Source organism: Microcaecilia unicolor, chromosome 5 (assembly GCF_901765095.1).
Source record: "Microcaecilia unicolor chromosome 5, aMicUni1.1, whole genome shotgun sequence".
Lineage (NCBI taxonomy): Eukaryota > Metazoa > Chordata > Amphibia > Gymnophiona > Siphonopidae > Microcaecilia > Microcaecilia unicolor.
The window spans coordinates 301,670,692-301,686,177 of NC_044035.1; the positions used below are offsets into that span (position 1 = coordinate 301,670,692).

The 15,486-nt window shown below is 48.3% G+C and overlaps 1 protein-coding gene across 1 annotated transcript in view; it reads right to left on the bottom strand.

Moving 5' to 3' along the window:
* RBL2 (RB transcriptional corepressor like 2) overlaps positions 1–15,486 on the bottom strand; it is a 201,350-nt gene that overhangs the window by 51,194 nt on the left and 134,670 nt on the right.

Consider the following 15,486-nt stretch of genomic DNA (forward strand, 5'->3'; position numbering starts at 1 on the left):
GGAAGTGAGATGTGCTCACAATCTCTCTGAGGCCCCAGAGCCCCCTTTTACAATTAAAATCCTGCACAAAGATGGAAATAATATTGAAACTTACAGAAGACCAATAGCGCATGGTAAGGTATCTGGAGATGTCAACGAGAGCAATGGCGGCGAAAAATAACAAGAGAGAAAGAAAAGGCCCGGGCGGAGGAGGAAACTGCTGGGAAACAGCCAATGCAGGGCGGAGCAGCTTTCGCAGATCACGCTGGCTGTAGAGAAGGCAATGGAGCCGAAACTCGAGCGGCTGTCCACTCAACTGGCAAATTTTGAAGCCCTGCAAGCATCAACAGATAGGAAGGGCATGAGGAGTTCAGGCTGTTCAGGAGACTAAGGGAATAAAAAGCTTTGGAGAAGGGTGGAGGGCAAGGGGGAAAGGAACAAGGCAGAGATATAGAATGCTGTACCCTGGGGGGAGGCTGGGCGTCCCAGGGGAAAGGGGAAAAGGAACGCAACTGTACAATTCAGAATGGAATCCAGGATAAAATGGTAGGACAAGGAGTGCGCTTGGCCTCATGGAATGTATGTGGCATCACCTCTCCAGTTAAGAGGGCAAAGATTTTAGCAGCGCTAAAACGACACAAAACAGACATAGCCTGTTTACAAGAAACGAGACTTTCACAGGAAGAGCACGAGAAGTTAAAGCGCCAGTGGATGGGAGAGATGTTTTGTTTGCCGGCGACAGGGAGGAGGGGGGGAGTGGCAATTTTGTTGCACAAAATATTAGCATGCCAGGCAAAACTCATGTTTAAAGATGAGGAGGGAAGATTTGTAGGAATAAAGATAAATCTGCAGGGGACAGAAATGTTGGTAGTAGCCGCATATGCACCTGTCACAAAAGAAAGAGAGTTTTACTCAAAGCTATTGCAGTCTGTCAGAAACATGCACCACTCCCGATCATACTAGCAGGAGACATGAACCAGGTATGGGACCCAGAATTAGATAGATCTGGGGGTGTGCCAGGGGTAAGACCCGGTAGCTAGTCAATTTTAGAATCCTTTGGAAGAGCATTGGGGCTGCTAGACCCATGGAGGCTGCTGCACACCGAGGAAAGAGATTATAAACACACGTCAAGAGCCCATCACTCGCGAGGTTAGACCACATACTTATAGCACAAAGCGAGTTTTCCAGGGTGTTAGAAGCTACTATAGGTCCAGAGGAAATCTCGGACCATGCAATAATATGGGTGGAAATAGAGAATGCAAAGTATTTCACGCAGTCGAGGAGCTGGCGCTTCCCAGCATACCTGTTCACCTCCATAGAATTTAATACGTACTTACAACAGAAGTGGGCGGAGTTCTTCGAAAATAATCGGCAGCATCTGGGAGAGCCGGGTTTGTTCTGGCCCACGGCAAAAGCGGTGCTGTGGGGGGATATAATCGCATTTGTTGCCAAACGAAATCACCAAATAGTGCAGGGAATTGTAGTACTGGAGCGCCAGTTTCGGGTGGCAAAGCGGAAGTATATACAGGCGCGCACGCAAGAAGGATATGAACAGATGACGGCTGCCAGAGTGGCACTGAACAGCCTTCTTCATGAAAGACAGAGGTGCTCGCTCCTTTATAGAAAATATAGGCTCTATAAGTGGGGAGACAAGGTGGGGGGATGTTAGCATGGCTTGTGAAAGGGGCACGAAGACCGAATTTTATACCGGCGTTGAGATCTAATACGGGAGCAATAATGACTAAGATGGAAAGCATTGCAGAGGCCTTCAGGCAGCATTTTACAAAGCTATATGGGGGGGGTGGGTGGGGGGGGGGGGGGGGGGGGGGGGGGGCAGGGGCGACAGAGGAAAAGACTACAAAACAAGAGTACCTGAGAAAGTCAGGAATAATGAGGCTGGAAATAGAGCAGATAGAGCACTTGAATAGCCCACTGACAGCAAAAGAGCTACAACAGGCCATCAAAGCCCTAAAGACTACTCGGGCGAATTTTACAAATGTTGCAGGGGCATAATACTGGGACCACTACTAGATTATATAATAGTGCAGTACAGGAAGGAGGGTTTCCCCCGTAAGGAAACGAGGCGTTAATAAGCCTGATCCCCAACCGGGTAAATGACCCACTGTGTCCGGGCTCATACAGGCCAATCTCACTGATCAACGTAGACGTTAATTGTTTTCACGAACCTTATCAGACAGGCTGGCCCCCTGCTGCCCTGGCTGGTGAAAGAAGATTAGGTGGGGTTTATGAGGGGGAGATAGTCTGTGCTCAATACCCGGAAACTGCTGGTAGCAATCATACGAATGCGGCAGGAATGGTCAAAGAGGCTAGTGGTGAGCCTGGACGCAGAATGAGCATTTGATAGAGTGCTTTGGCCGTTCATGTATGAAACATTAAAGTGGGTGGGAATACGGGGATGGCACTTTCAAGCAATCCAGACACTCTATACTAACCCAAGGGCTAGATTGCTGGTCAATGGGGTAAGAACGCGAGAGTTTTCCATAAATAGAGGGACCAGGCAAGGATGCCCATTATCGCCGCTGCTGTTTTTGCTCTCCCTAGAGCCAGTATTGTGCGTGATTCGGGCAGCGGAAGGTATCCAGGGAGCTCAGATAGGTGAGAATTATATCAAAGTTTAGCATATGCAGATGATCTGCTATTAGTGCTAGATGAGCCACAGGCCTCCCTGGATTGTCTTCTACGAGAGCTGAACAGGTACGAAAGTTATTGGGTTTTAAACTGAATCTGACAAAATCTATAGCGCTACCACTGACCAAAAGTGTAAAAGAGAATGGCGGCGTGGCCACTTTCCCCTACAATGGGCAACAGACAAATTACATTACTTAGGAGTGGAGATTCCATTAGATGTGTCACAGGCTCTATAGAGCTAATGTGGTTCCACTGCTTGCTGAGACCAGGCGCACTTTACAACTCTGGGAGGCCTGCCCTCTTCCCTAACGGGGCGCATAGCATTGCTTAATATGGTGGTGGCTCCTCGATGGCTGTACCGCTTTTCAGATGCAGCCATTATTTTTGAGGCAGAAAAGAGGAGAAACTACTTAAGCAAATTATGCAGAGATTTCTCTGGAGAGGGAGGCGCCCCAGACTTTCCATAGAGGTGATGCAGAAACCGAGGGGACATGGGGAATGGGACTTCTGAATATTAGGTACTTGACGATATCTTGCGCTCTGAGACACATTAGAGACTGGCTGGGGGGGGGCAGCAGCACTTCACAGCGACGCCTATGGAAGTGGAGATCTCCCCAGCAGCACACCTAGCCTGGCAGATACATACCTCCAAGAGGAAACTAGACCTGGGACTGAGGAGAAACCCGTTGGTATTTCAGCCAGCGAGACATGGCGATGGTTGTGCAGAAGGCACCACTTCTCAGCAGCAGCAACCCCCTACCTGCCGTTGCACAACACCCCGGATTTTCAGGTGGTAACAACCTCCTCAGAGTTCTGATGGTGGAAAAATCAAGGAATAAAATATGTGTACCAACTGGTTAATGACGAAGGTGACTTAGATCGTACGAGGCATTACAAGCAGAATATAAACTGGCAAGAAAGACACTTTTGCTTACACGCAGCTGCAACTTTACCTGACAGCCCTGGGGTGGGAGAAACTGAGCGAGGATATACAAGATACATTGAATGATGTGCTAACACTGGGATCTCAACATCCAGTCCCTTTAACGATATCATCATAGGTTTTTACAGGATTCGACAGAGGACATAGACTATAAGTACCGGTCACGGGGTCTGGTCACAAGAACTAGGAAAAGAGCTGAAAGAGCAAAAGTTTCAAGACTTTTTGAAATCCATTGGGAACTGGGAACTGGGATCTACAATATAAACTGGCGATGCGCATGTACATTTCCCCAGAGAGAGCATTAAAGCAGGCTTCGGGGAGACAGACGAATGCCCAAAATGTAAACAAAAATATGAATCTGGACATGCCCGAGGATTTATGGGTATTGTTTATTTGCTAGGTCTGCCATCTCTATTTGGTAGTGGAAGCTATGGTCCCGGATTCTGGCAGAGGTCAAAAATATTGGGGCCGTACAGTACAACAGCATCCATTACTACTATTTGGAAATTTGCACATGTGAACCCACCACTGCAAGGCTTTAAACCCTTTTTGCAGAAGGCAGTGCTAATGGGCAAAAAAAACAATACTACTTTGCTGGAGGGATCCGGTGGCACCGACAGTAGTGGCGAATCATATGATAGAACTGCTGAAGCTGGAACGATGCAGATCAGAGAATTTGACTCTGAAGAGGGGAGATCTCTAAGAGGACTTGGGAAAGGTTTTGGAATACCCTACAACCAGCAGCAAGGAGCAGACGCCTTAATTGACCCCCTGGACGTTTAGACCCTGGGACTCATGGTCTAAACTATGAAAGAATGCGTGCTCAGGACGGGTGGGGTGGGGGGGAGGGAGAGAAGATGGGGGTGGGGCGGGGGGGATAGAGGGGAGGAAAGAGGGAGAATGTAGTTGATAGAGTTGAGTAAGATTATATAGAAAATGAACCATGTTATGTTATCGATGTAAAGTAACTCAATAAAAATGATTTAAACATTTTTAAAAAAGTGGAGGGGGGAAGGGGGTTATGTATGGGAATGTCACTTTGACTTGCCCCTTCACATACCTAGCTTGACCCCTTAATGCCACCCCAAATATTTATGTCTAGAGAGGTCACTATCTGTTACAGAAACCACCTTCTGCAATGGAAACCTACTGCCTTACTCACTGTAGCTAGTGTCCTCTTTTCCCTCTCTGATTGCCTTTTGGACCTAGGCTCCAAAATAGCAAAGAAAGCAAATATGCTTACCTGTAGGAGCTGCTCTTTGAAGACAGGGAAATCATCAGCCACACAGATGGTGACATCAATGTTGACAAATTATTTCTTTGATGACTGGGTGACCAGAGAGAGTGCTAGATGTGGTGTATTTAGATTTAGCAAAGCCTTTGAAATGGTTCCACATAGATGACTAATAATAAACTGAGTGCCCTCAATATGGGCCTAAAGTGACTGACTGGGTTAGGAACTGGTTGAGTGGAAGGCGAAAGAGGGCAGTAGTAAATAGAGCTCATTCTGAAGAAAGGGTGTTATCAGTGATGTGTCCCAAGGTTCGGTTCTTGGGCAGGGTCCTTTAAACATTTTTGTAAACGATATTGCTGAACAGCTGTCTGCTAAGGTTTGCCTCTTTACAGATGATACCAAAATCTGCAACAGGGTAGACATCCCTGATGGTGTGGATAACATGAGGAAGGACTTAGAGAAGCAACAGGAATGGCCATGGAATTTGGCAGATTAGATTATTGGTCCCTGGGGAACTGAGGAACTGAGTTCGATTCCCACTTCAGGCACAGGCAGCTCCTTGTGACTCTGGGCAAGTCACTTAACCCTCTATTGCCCATGTAAGCCGCATTGAACCTGCCATGAGTGGGAAAGTGTGGGGTACAAATGTAACCAAAAAAAAAAAACAATGCAGGGCCATGCATTGTGCTGCAAAAAACCTGAGGGGACGGTGCAGTTTAGGGGGTAAAGAACTTTTGCGCACAAAAGAGGAAAAAAGGACTTGGATGTGATCATATGTGATGATCTTAAGATGGCCAAAAAGGTAGAAAAGGTAACAGCAAAAGCTAGGAGGATGCTTGGGGTGCATAGGGAGAGGACATGGCCAGTAGGCAAAAAAGAGGTGATGATGCCCCTGTATAAGACTAGCGAGACCTCATTTAGAATATTGTGTACACATTCTGGAAACCACACCTTCAAAAAGATGGATGGAATTGGTCCAGAGGGTGGCTACTAAAATGGTCAGTGGTCTTCATCATAAGCATATGGAGACGGACAAAGATCTCAATATGTATACTTGGGAAGAAAGGCGGGAGAGAGATGTCCTTTGTAGTTCCCCTCTTATATTCCCATACAGTGCTGGTTAGTTTTACACAAGGCATCCTCAGCTATATTTTATGCTGCAACTCTTCTGCAAGCCAATAAGGGCTTCCAAAGGGCAAGACCCCAACATATCCTGCTTTATTTATACCCACTGCTTAGGAATCTCTCTCCTCCATTCCAATATAGATACTATTAGGCCGCCCAGATGAGAGCTAAGTCGAGCATCCTCATGCTTTCCCTGTACTTTGTTAAGGTAAGTATATGTCACACCACCCTAGATGGTCTTTTCCTCCACATACAATGAAACATCTTTTTAATCTCCTAAACTCCTTATCCAGCACTGCCAGAGAAGCATCTGACATAGATACAAAACTTAGGCAAGAAACATAATTTTCAATGCAAGCAATTCATCCCACCCAGGAATGAGTTAAGCTGGTCCATTTGTCCAGATCCTCAGATAGGTCTTGAAGAGTGGTAGATGGTTTATGGTTGAGCTCATATTCTCACCGGATTAACCGCCACCTGGACCCTTCAAAATACTTTAAGAAACCTTTTGCCTCTTGGAAGCAGAAGGAAGCCTGAATAACTTCCATTCTGTCTGGCTCTAAATTAATATTCAAAAGCTCTGTTTTGGAAAGATTTGCTTTGAACCCTGAAAAACAGATCTACTTCTCCATATTCTCTATTATATACTCCAATGACTAGGGTTTGCAGACCACAAGCATAATATTGTCTGCAATAATGAAATTTTATGTTCTCTCTCCCCCAGTTAAACTCCTTGGATTTGTTGGTCACCTGATCCTTGCAGCTATGGTTTCTACCACCAAATCAAAAAACAAAGGGGACACTTTTGGCCACAGTCCGTGCAAGAGGAATAAGGGAGCCATATGATTGCTTAAGTTTTGCATTGTGAAAATTTTATTGCGTCACTTGATATTTTGGATCCATGAAAGTGTAATGATTTTTAATGAAGTTTTAAAGCGAATGATACATACCTGTAGCAGGTGTTTCTCCGAGGACAGCAGGCTGATTGTTCTCACGACTGTTCTCACGACTGGGTTGACGTCCCAGCAGCCCTCAAACCGGAAGAAAATCTCGCAGGAGGTCCCGCACGCGGGCACGGCCCACCGGGCATGCACGGCCGTCTTCCCGCCTGTGCGCTCCCGCTCAGGTTAAATAACAAGGAATGAGAAAAAACGCAACTCCTAAGGGGAGGAGGGAGGGTAGGTGAGAACAATCAGCCTGCTTGTTCTCACGACTGGGGTATCCCTAGCTCCCAGGCCACTCACCACAACAAACAGGGTCAATTGGGCCTGCAACGGCGAGGACATAACAGAAATTGACCTACGAAGAACAACTAACTGGGAGTGCAGCCTGAACAGAATAAAACCGGGTCCAGGAGGGTGGAGTTGGATTCAAACCCCAAACAGATTCTGCAGCACCGACCTGGCCCGAACCGACTGTCACGTCGGGTATCCTGCTGGAGGCAGTAATGTGATGTGAATGTGTGGACAGATGACCACGTCGCAGCCTTGCAAATCTCTTCAATAGTGGCTGACTTCAGTGGGCCACTGACGCCACCATGGCTCTAACACTATGAGCTGTGACATGACCCTCAAGAGTCAGCCCAGCCTCGGCGTAAGTGAAGGAAATGCAATCTGCTAGCCAATTTGAGATGATGCGTTTCTCAACAGCGACCCCCTTCCTATTGGGGTAGAAAGAAACAAACAATTGGGCGACTGTCTGTGGCGCTGTGTCCGCTCCAGATAGAAGGCCACACTCTCTTGCAGTCCAATGTATGCAACTGACGTTCAGCAGGGCGGGTATGCGGTCTGGGAAAGAATGTTGGCAAGACGATTGACTGGTTAAGATGGAACTCCGACAGCACCTTTGGCAGGAACTTAGGGTGAGTGCGGAGGACTACTCTATGATGATGAAATTTTGTATAAGGAGCATGAGCTACTAGGGCTTGAAGCTCACTGACTCTATGAGCTGAAGTGACTGCCACCAAGAAAGCGACCTTCCAGGTCAAGTACTTCAGATGGCAGGAGTTTCATCAGCTGGGTGAGGACGACGTTGAGATCCCTTGACACTGCTGGAGGCTTGACAGGGGGGCTTTGATAAAAGCAAACCTCTCATGAATCGAACGACTAAAGGCTGTCCAGAGATGGCTTTTCCCTCTACACGATGATGGTAAGCACTAATTGCACTAAGGTGATTCCTTACTGAGTTGGTCTTGAGATCCGAATCTGATAAGTGTATAAGGTATTCAAGCAGGGTCTGTGCAGGACAAGAGCGAGGGTTCTAGGGCCTTGCTCTCACAACCAAACGGCAAACACTCCTCCGCTTGAAAAAGTAACTCTTCTTAGTGGAATCCTGCCTAGAAGCAAGCAAGACGCGGGAGACACCTTCAGACAGACCCAAGGAAGCAAAATCCTACGCCCTCAATATCCCGGCCGTGAGAGCCAGAGACTGAAGTTGGGTGCAGAAGCGCTCCATCGTTCTGCGAGATGAGAGATTGGAAAACACTCCAATCTCCACGGTTCTTCGGAGGACAACCCAGAAGAAGAGGGAACCAGATCTGACGGGGCCAAAAGGGCGCGATCAGAATCTGGTGCCGCAGTCTTGCTTGAGCTCAGTAAAGTCTTCCCCACCAGAGGTATGGGAGGATATGCATAAAGGAGGCCCCTCCCCAATGGAGGAAAAGGCATCCGACACTAGTCTGCCGTGTGCCGAAGTTCTGGAACAGAACTGAGGCGCTGTGATTGGTCTGGGAGCAAAAAGGTCCACTGAGGGAGTGCCCCACTCTCGGAAGATCTTGCGTACCACTCTGGAATGGAGCGACCACTCATGCGGTTGTATGAGTCTGCTCAGCCTGGCGGCCAGACTGTTGTTTATTGCCTGCCAGGTACGTGGCCTGGAGAAGCATGCCGTGCTGGCGTGCCCAGTGCCACATCCCGACGGCTTCCTGACATAGGGGGGCGAGATCCGGTGACCCCCTGCTTGTTGATGTAATACATCGCACACTGGTTGTCTGTCTGGATTTGGATAATTTGGTAGGACAGCCGATCTCTTGAAAGCCTTCAGAGCGTTCCAGACCGCTTGGAGCTCCAGGAGATTGATCTGGAGACCTGCTTCCTGGAGGGACCAACGCCCCTTGGGTGTGGAGCCCATCGACATGGGCCCTCCCACCCCAGGAGAGATGCATCCGTCGTCAGCACTTTTGTGGGCTGAGGAATTTGAAATGGGCGTCCCAGGGTCAAATTGGTCCGAATCGTCCACCAGGACAGCGAATTGGCGGCAACTCATGGACAGACGGATGTTATCTTCTAGATCCCAGTGGCGCGACACCACTGGGAAGCTAGGGGTCCACTGAGCCGGTCTCATGTGAAGACAGGGCCATGGGAGTCACATGGACTGTAGAGCCATATGGCCCAGGAGTCTCACATCTGCCGAGCTGTGATCTGCTGGATATTCTGGCCTGGGAGGCGAGGGACAGAAGATTCTGGGCCCTCGCCTCGCTGAGGTAGGCCTGAGCCATCTGAGAGTTCAGCAGAGCTCCTATGAATTCCAGAGATTGGACTGGCTGGAGATGGGACTTCGGGTAATTTATTACAACCCCAGCAGCTCCAGGAGTTGAATAGTGCACTGCATGGACCGAAGAGCTCCTGCCTCTGAGGTGCTCTTCATCAGCCCAATCGTCAAGATACGGAACACGTGCACCCCCAGCTTGCGAAGGTACGCCGCAACCACTACGAGGCACTTTGTGAATACCCGTGGCGCAGAGGCGAGCCCAAAGGGCAGCACACAATACTGGAAGTGACGTGTCCCCAGACGGAATCGTAGATACTGTCTGTGAGCTGGCAGTATCAGGATGCGAGTATATGCATCCTTCAAATCCAGGGAACATAGCCAATCGTCTTTCTGAATCATGGGGAGAAGGGTGCCCAAGGAAAGCATTCTAAACTTTTCTCGCACCAGATACTTGTTCAGGAGGCCTCTCAGGTCTAGGATGGGGCACATCCCCTGTTTTCCTTTTCCACAAGGAAGTATCTGGAATAGAATCCCTGCCCTTCCTGTCCGGGGTGGCACGGGCTCGACCGCATTGGCACTGAGAAGGGCGGAGAGTTCCTCTGCAAGTACCTGCCTGTGTGGTGGGCGCTGAAAGATTGAACTCCTGGTGGGCAATTTGGTGGGGTGGAGATCAAATTCAGGGGTGTATCCGCACCGCACTATTTGGAGAACCCACTGGTCGGAGGTTATGAGAGGCCACCTTTGGTGAAAAACTGTCAACCTCCCCCCGACCGGCAGGCCAATCGGCACGGCTACTTTTATGCGGCTATGTTCCCATGGAGCAGTACAAAAGCCTGTCCCTTGCTTTTGCTGTGGAAGCTGCAGGGGGCTGCTTAGGCGCACCGCTGTTGACTGGGCAATAAGCGCGCTGGGACTGTCCTGTGCCTGAGGAGGCCTTCGGGGCCGGCTGGTTGTACCTATGCTTGCTGTAAGCGTAGGGTGCAGCCTGCCAGGGGCCCAGGAAAAAACGTCCACCTGTGGAGGTAGATGCTGAAGGCGCCCGGTGGGAGAGCTTGTCGAGAGCGGTTTCCCGCTGGTGCAGTTTTTCCACCAACTGCTCGACCTTCTTGCAGAAAATGTTATCCCCACCGGCAGGGACATCCGCTAGCCGTTGCTGGGTCCGGCTATCCAGGTCAGAGGCACACAGCCATGAGAGTCTGTGCATCACTATACCCTGGGCCGCGGCTCGGGATGCCACATCACAGGTGTCCACAAATACCCCTGGACAGGATTTTCTGCACGCCTTCAGCTGCCTGACCACCTCTTGAAAGGGCCTGGACTGCTCTGGCGGGAGCTTGTCAACCAGGTCCGCCAGTTGCCGCACATTGTTCCGCATGTGGATGCTCGTGTAGAGCTGGAATGACTGGATTCTGGTCATGAGCATGGAAGAATGGTAGGCCTTCCTCCCAAAGGAGTCCAGGGTGCGAGACTCCTGCCCCGGGGGCACTGAGGCGTATCCCTCGAACTCCTTGCCCTTTTGAGAGCAGAGTCCACGACCGCTGAGTCATGTGCAGCTGAGGCCCAATCAACTCCGGTCTGTGTGGACTCTGTATTGGGACTTCCGCTTTCTTAGGGATGGTGGGATTAGATAAGGGCTCAGCCAGTTCCGAATCAGTGTCCTCCTTAAGGACACTTTGCCACGGTAACGTGGAAGACTCTCTAGGTGGTGATGGATAGTCGAGAACTTCGAGCATCTCAGCCCTCGGCTCATCCACAGTAACCACTGGGAAGGGAATGCTAATAGACATATCCCGGACAAAGAGGCAAGGAGAGGCTCTTGGAGGTGAGAGCTTCCTCTCCGGTGAAAGCGTGGGTCGAGGGAAGACCCGCAGACTCCTCGGAGGAGAAATATCTGGGGTCCTCCTCCTCCCCCCCACGAGGGCCGCCTCCTCGTGTTAGACATGAGCTCCTCTGAGCTCAGAACGCAACCGGGCCCGTCTCGACCCCGAGGAACCACGCCTCGATGGTGGTGCCGAGAGGTGACTCCCTCGCCGGCGGGGACGAAGCTCCTTCCATCGACGTCGATTCCACCCGAGTGGCGGTTGAGACCGGTGCCGCAAGCGGTACTGGTGTCGATGAACCGCAACACGGGGCTAGAGCCAGCCGGCGCTTCCATCAACAGCACCGCGGGCGCAAGCACCCCCGGTGCCGTCAAGGCCTGGCGCATCAGCCCCTCCAAGATACCTGGGAGGATGGCTCGGAGGCACTCATCCAGGCCCGCTGTCGGGAGAGGCTGGGGGCCGGTGCGGGCGTCGGTGCTCGAAGTTGCCCGGGTCCAGGAGACAGTATCGGGGTACCCGACGACCTACGCATCGACACCTCTTCAATAGAGGGGGAGCGCTCCTCTTGGCGTGGGCGCTTCCTAGGGATCGAGTCGTCCCTCGACATCCCTGAGCTGCCCGTGCCATGCGCCGTGGGCGACCGATGACGGTGCTTCTTCGCAGCTTTCTTTCAGTGCCCGTCATCGGCGCTCCACGACATGGACGAGGAGGAGGTGGAGTCTCTGCGCCCTCTGGGGGTCGGATCCGACAGGGTTCGGTCCCGATGGCCCTGGGCCCGATGCCGTCGCTGGCAGGTTGTCGGGCCAAGGGAACCTGTACTCCTGGGGTCGGTGCCATGGTCGGCGTCGAAGATGTCGACATCGGTACCGATACCGAAGTCCCAGTCGTCGACACCGATGCCGTTGACGTCGAAGGGCCGGCGCAAGTTCCAAAAAGACGGTCCCGAAGAACTTGCCTCGCCACCTGCGTCTGCTTTTTCAAGTCGAAACACAAGGTGAACGTCTTGGAATTATGCTCTGGACCGAGGCTCTGGAGACACCAAGCGTCAGGATCGGTCTGCGAAATCTGCCGGCCACACTTCTTGAATCTGCTCAGGACCTTCAAGGACATCGACGGAAAAATCGCGTCGGTGAAGTCAAAGCCCGTCGATGGTGGCGGTAAAAGGCACACCACAAAAATCAGAAATCGTACGCACGGCCACAAGGCCGCAACGAAGCGAAACAAAGAAAAAACCCCGATGAAAGGGAATTTGTTTTTTTTTAAAAGAAGAAAGAAATCGCGGACTAGGCCGCAAAAACGGTTTTCCGGGGCTGACACGGAGAGGGACAAAATTGGGTCTCTCTCCAGAGCGGAAATCGAAAAAACTGAGCGGGAGCAGGAGCGCACGGGCGGGAAGATGGCCGCGCATGCGCGGTGGGCGTGCCCCGCGTGCTGGACCTCCCGTGAGATTTTTTTCCGGTTTGAGGGGCTGCCGTGGACGTCAACCCAGTCGTGAGAACAAGCAGCCTGCTTGTCCTCGGAGAACAAATTTTACTCTGGGTTTTTTTTTTTAATGCCTGTGAAGTAACTGTACCCTATCAAACCTACCATATTTTCTTTCGTTGTTTGGAAGTGGAGAAAGAGTTCTAAGATGTTTTCAACCATGGCTTTTTTTGTACTTTAGTGAATATATCTGGTGAGCTAATACATACCATGCCATACCAGATCATGAACTACTGACCATGGAAAGTCTCTGCCCACTTTCTACATTTCTTTAGGCTCTACAGAGGGCCATGGAGCTCCTACTTCGGTGACATCACTTCTTCCATCATCCAGTTTTCTTAGGGATTAGAAAGCATCTGAAGTTAAACCATTCTATCGACTACAAGAAAAGTGTTGAATTATTTGGCCTGCAAGAGGTTTTGGTATTTGGTATTAATGCTTTAATGGGAGAATGATTTTGAAGGTATTATTAACTGAAGAGTTCAGCTGAGTCTATGATGGGCCAAAGATCAGAGTAAAACCTCAGCCTCCCCACCAGTAGCAAGCTCCTCCTGAATGAGGATTGGAGTGCTACCACTTTTGGAATGCAACCTTTCCCTGATTTTACCTGGATAGCAATGTGAGCAGAGTCAGATTAAGGCATAGACAAACTAAACACCTACTCAGGAAGTCAGAATTGCCAAGAGACTGGAATTATTCAGGCTTCTACAGATTTATAAAGCAAAGCTAGAAGAATAAACTCTCTGGCAATTTTTCACAGTTTAGCTCTCCAATCTTCTCCCTTCCAGTGCAGAGACTAAGGAGGTTATATTGAGAACAGGAGATGGTATGAGCCTATTTAGCCCATTACATATATATGGACAGAAGCCAGTAGGCAGAAATTGCTGGCAGAAGGCGGAGATTGTCACCATTTCGCTCACCTGAAACAATAGCAAACACTACTGAAAACAATAGCAAAATATTAGAAATAACGATCTGCCTATGTTTGGTCATCTGTAAAAAGTCAAAAGTTGATCCAGTTGGATAGGCAGTGCCTTAAATGGTGGAGAACAAAAGATTTTTTTAAAACTTATTTGACAACTTTTTAATTTATTTGAAAGCTTCCCATATATAGATATACATATATTGAGCCTGCCATGAGTGGGAAAGCGCGGGATACAAATGTAACAAAAATTTAAAAAAAATTAAAAAATAAAATAAAAATTGAATATTAGGCCTACTTAAATGATAATACTTCAGTTTTGAGAATACCATGATTTATAATTAGCTTTTGTATTGTTGTTGGGTTTTTTTTTTTTTATAAATATGGATTAATCCTGTGTGCTGATTTTCTTCTTTCTGTAATCCGCTTTGAACTGGCTAGTTGGGTGGAATATAAAAGTTCATGCTTAAATGCTCAGACTCCATTAATGCTCATCACTGGAACCTCTCTTTTAGCTTAAGAATAGAACGAATTCATGCTTTCTCCTACATGGATCTTGTCTTCTTCATTCCCTTAATACAAGAATGTAGCTATTTTATGAATCTTACCTGCACCTGGTGTCAAATGATCCCATCATGAGAATTTCCATCCAACAGAACTGATGATAACCTATGATATATACAGTATATCTTTTGCCTGCACTTAGCATACTTCCGAGACATACTTCTAAATAACCACTGAAGCAAAATTGAGAGAGAATCTTTACTAAGAAAAGTGGTCTAATGTAGCCAGGGTTCAACTTCCACTTCTCCCACTGATATGCACTGTGACTTTGAGCAAATCACTTCACCCTTCATTATCTCGGTACAACTTAGACTAAACCCTCTGGGGAAAGGAAAACGATTTGTATGCATGGTTGTAGTTCGTCTTGAGCTCAGATCCACAAAACTAATTAAATCTAAAATCCGAACCTGAGAAGACAAGTTATGAGTTGAAAACCTAATAGGAAGATACGAAGAGTCATGCTGAGTCAGACCAAGGTCCATCAAGTCCAGCATACAGTTTGGTCACAAGTACCTGACTGATTCAATGTAGTAGACCTATTTCTTGTAGCTCAATTCCATGAACTAGCAATAGCTCTACCAATGCTACCAGGTTAATACTTTTATATGGACTTTACTCCAGAATCAATGCCTTTAAATCTAAATTGCTTATAACAAACACTTGGCTAGGGAACTGACAGGGACACAGTGTGAAGAACAATAACACAATTAAATGCAAAGAACCGGAAGTTAGGAGTTCATTGCCCTGCCAAAAACATTATCTGTGCTACACTGAAGAAAAAAAAATGAATTGTGTTGTTCTGCAGGAATATAGAAGTATAGAACTGCCATGTATGCTGGGAGATGGTTCTACATATTTCCCAGTAAACTCTAGGAGTGTGACAAGAGAAAGGAATGATAATATCACCCACCTGCATGTTTGGTGATTCTACTTCCCTTAAGAGAGACCTGCAATTTCAATTCCTCCCTACTATACAAGATCAATAAAGATACAATTTATCTTTTTACACTTTCAATAAATAATGCACTTCTTCATAATCTTATCTCCCTGCTACAGATTTTGATGTTGTAGTAAAATGATTAACAGCAAGTGGCACACAAAATCTAGAAGAAAACAATCCACACAAAGATTCTGGTGGCCTAATGATCTCAAAACAAAAACTACAACACCATTACAGAACTTCAGTTTCTACTAAGTACTATTCTTATTTATTTTATTCATGTGTGTAAACCAGTTCACGATCTCCCATATTTATTAAGCCATCGGGATATCAGTTCTG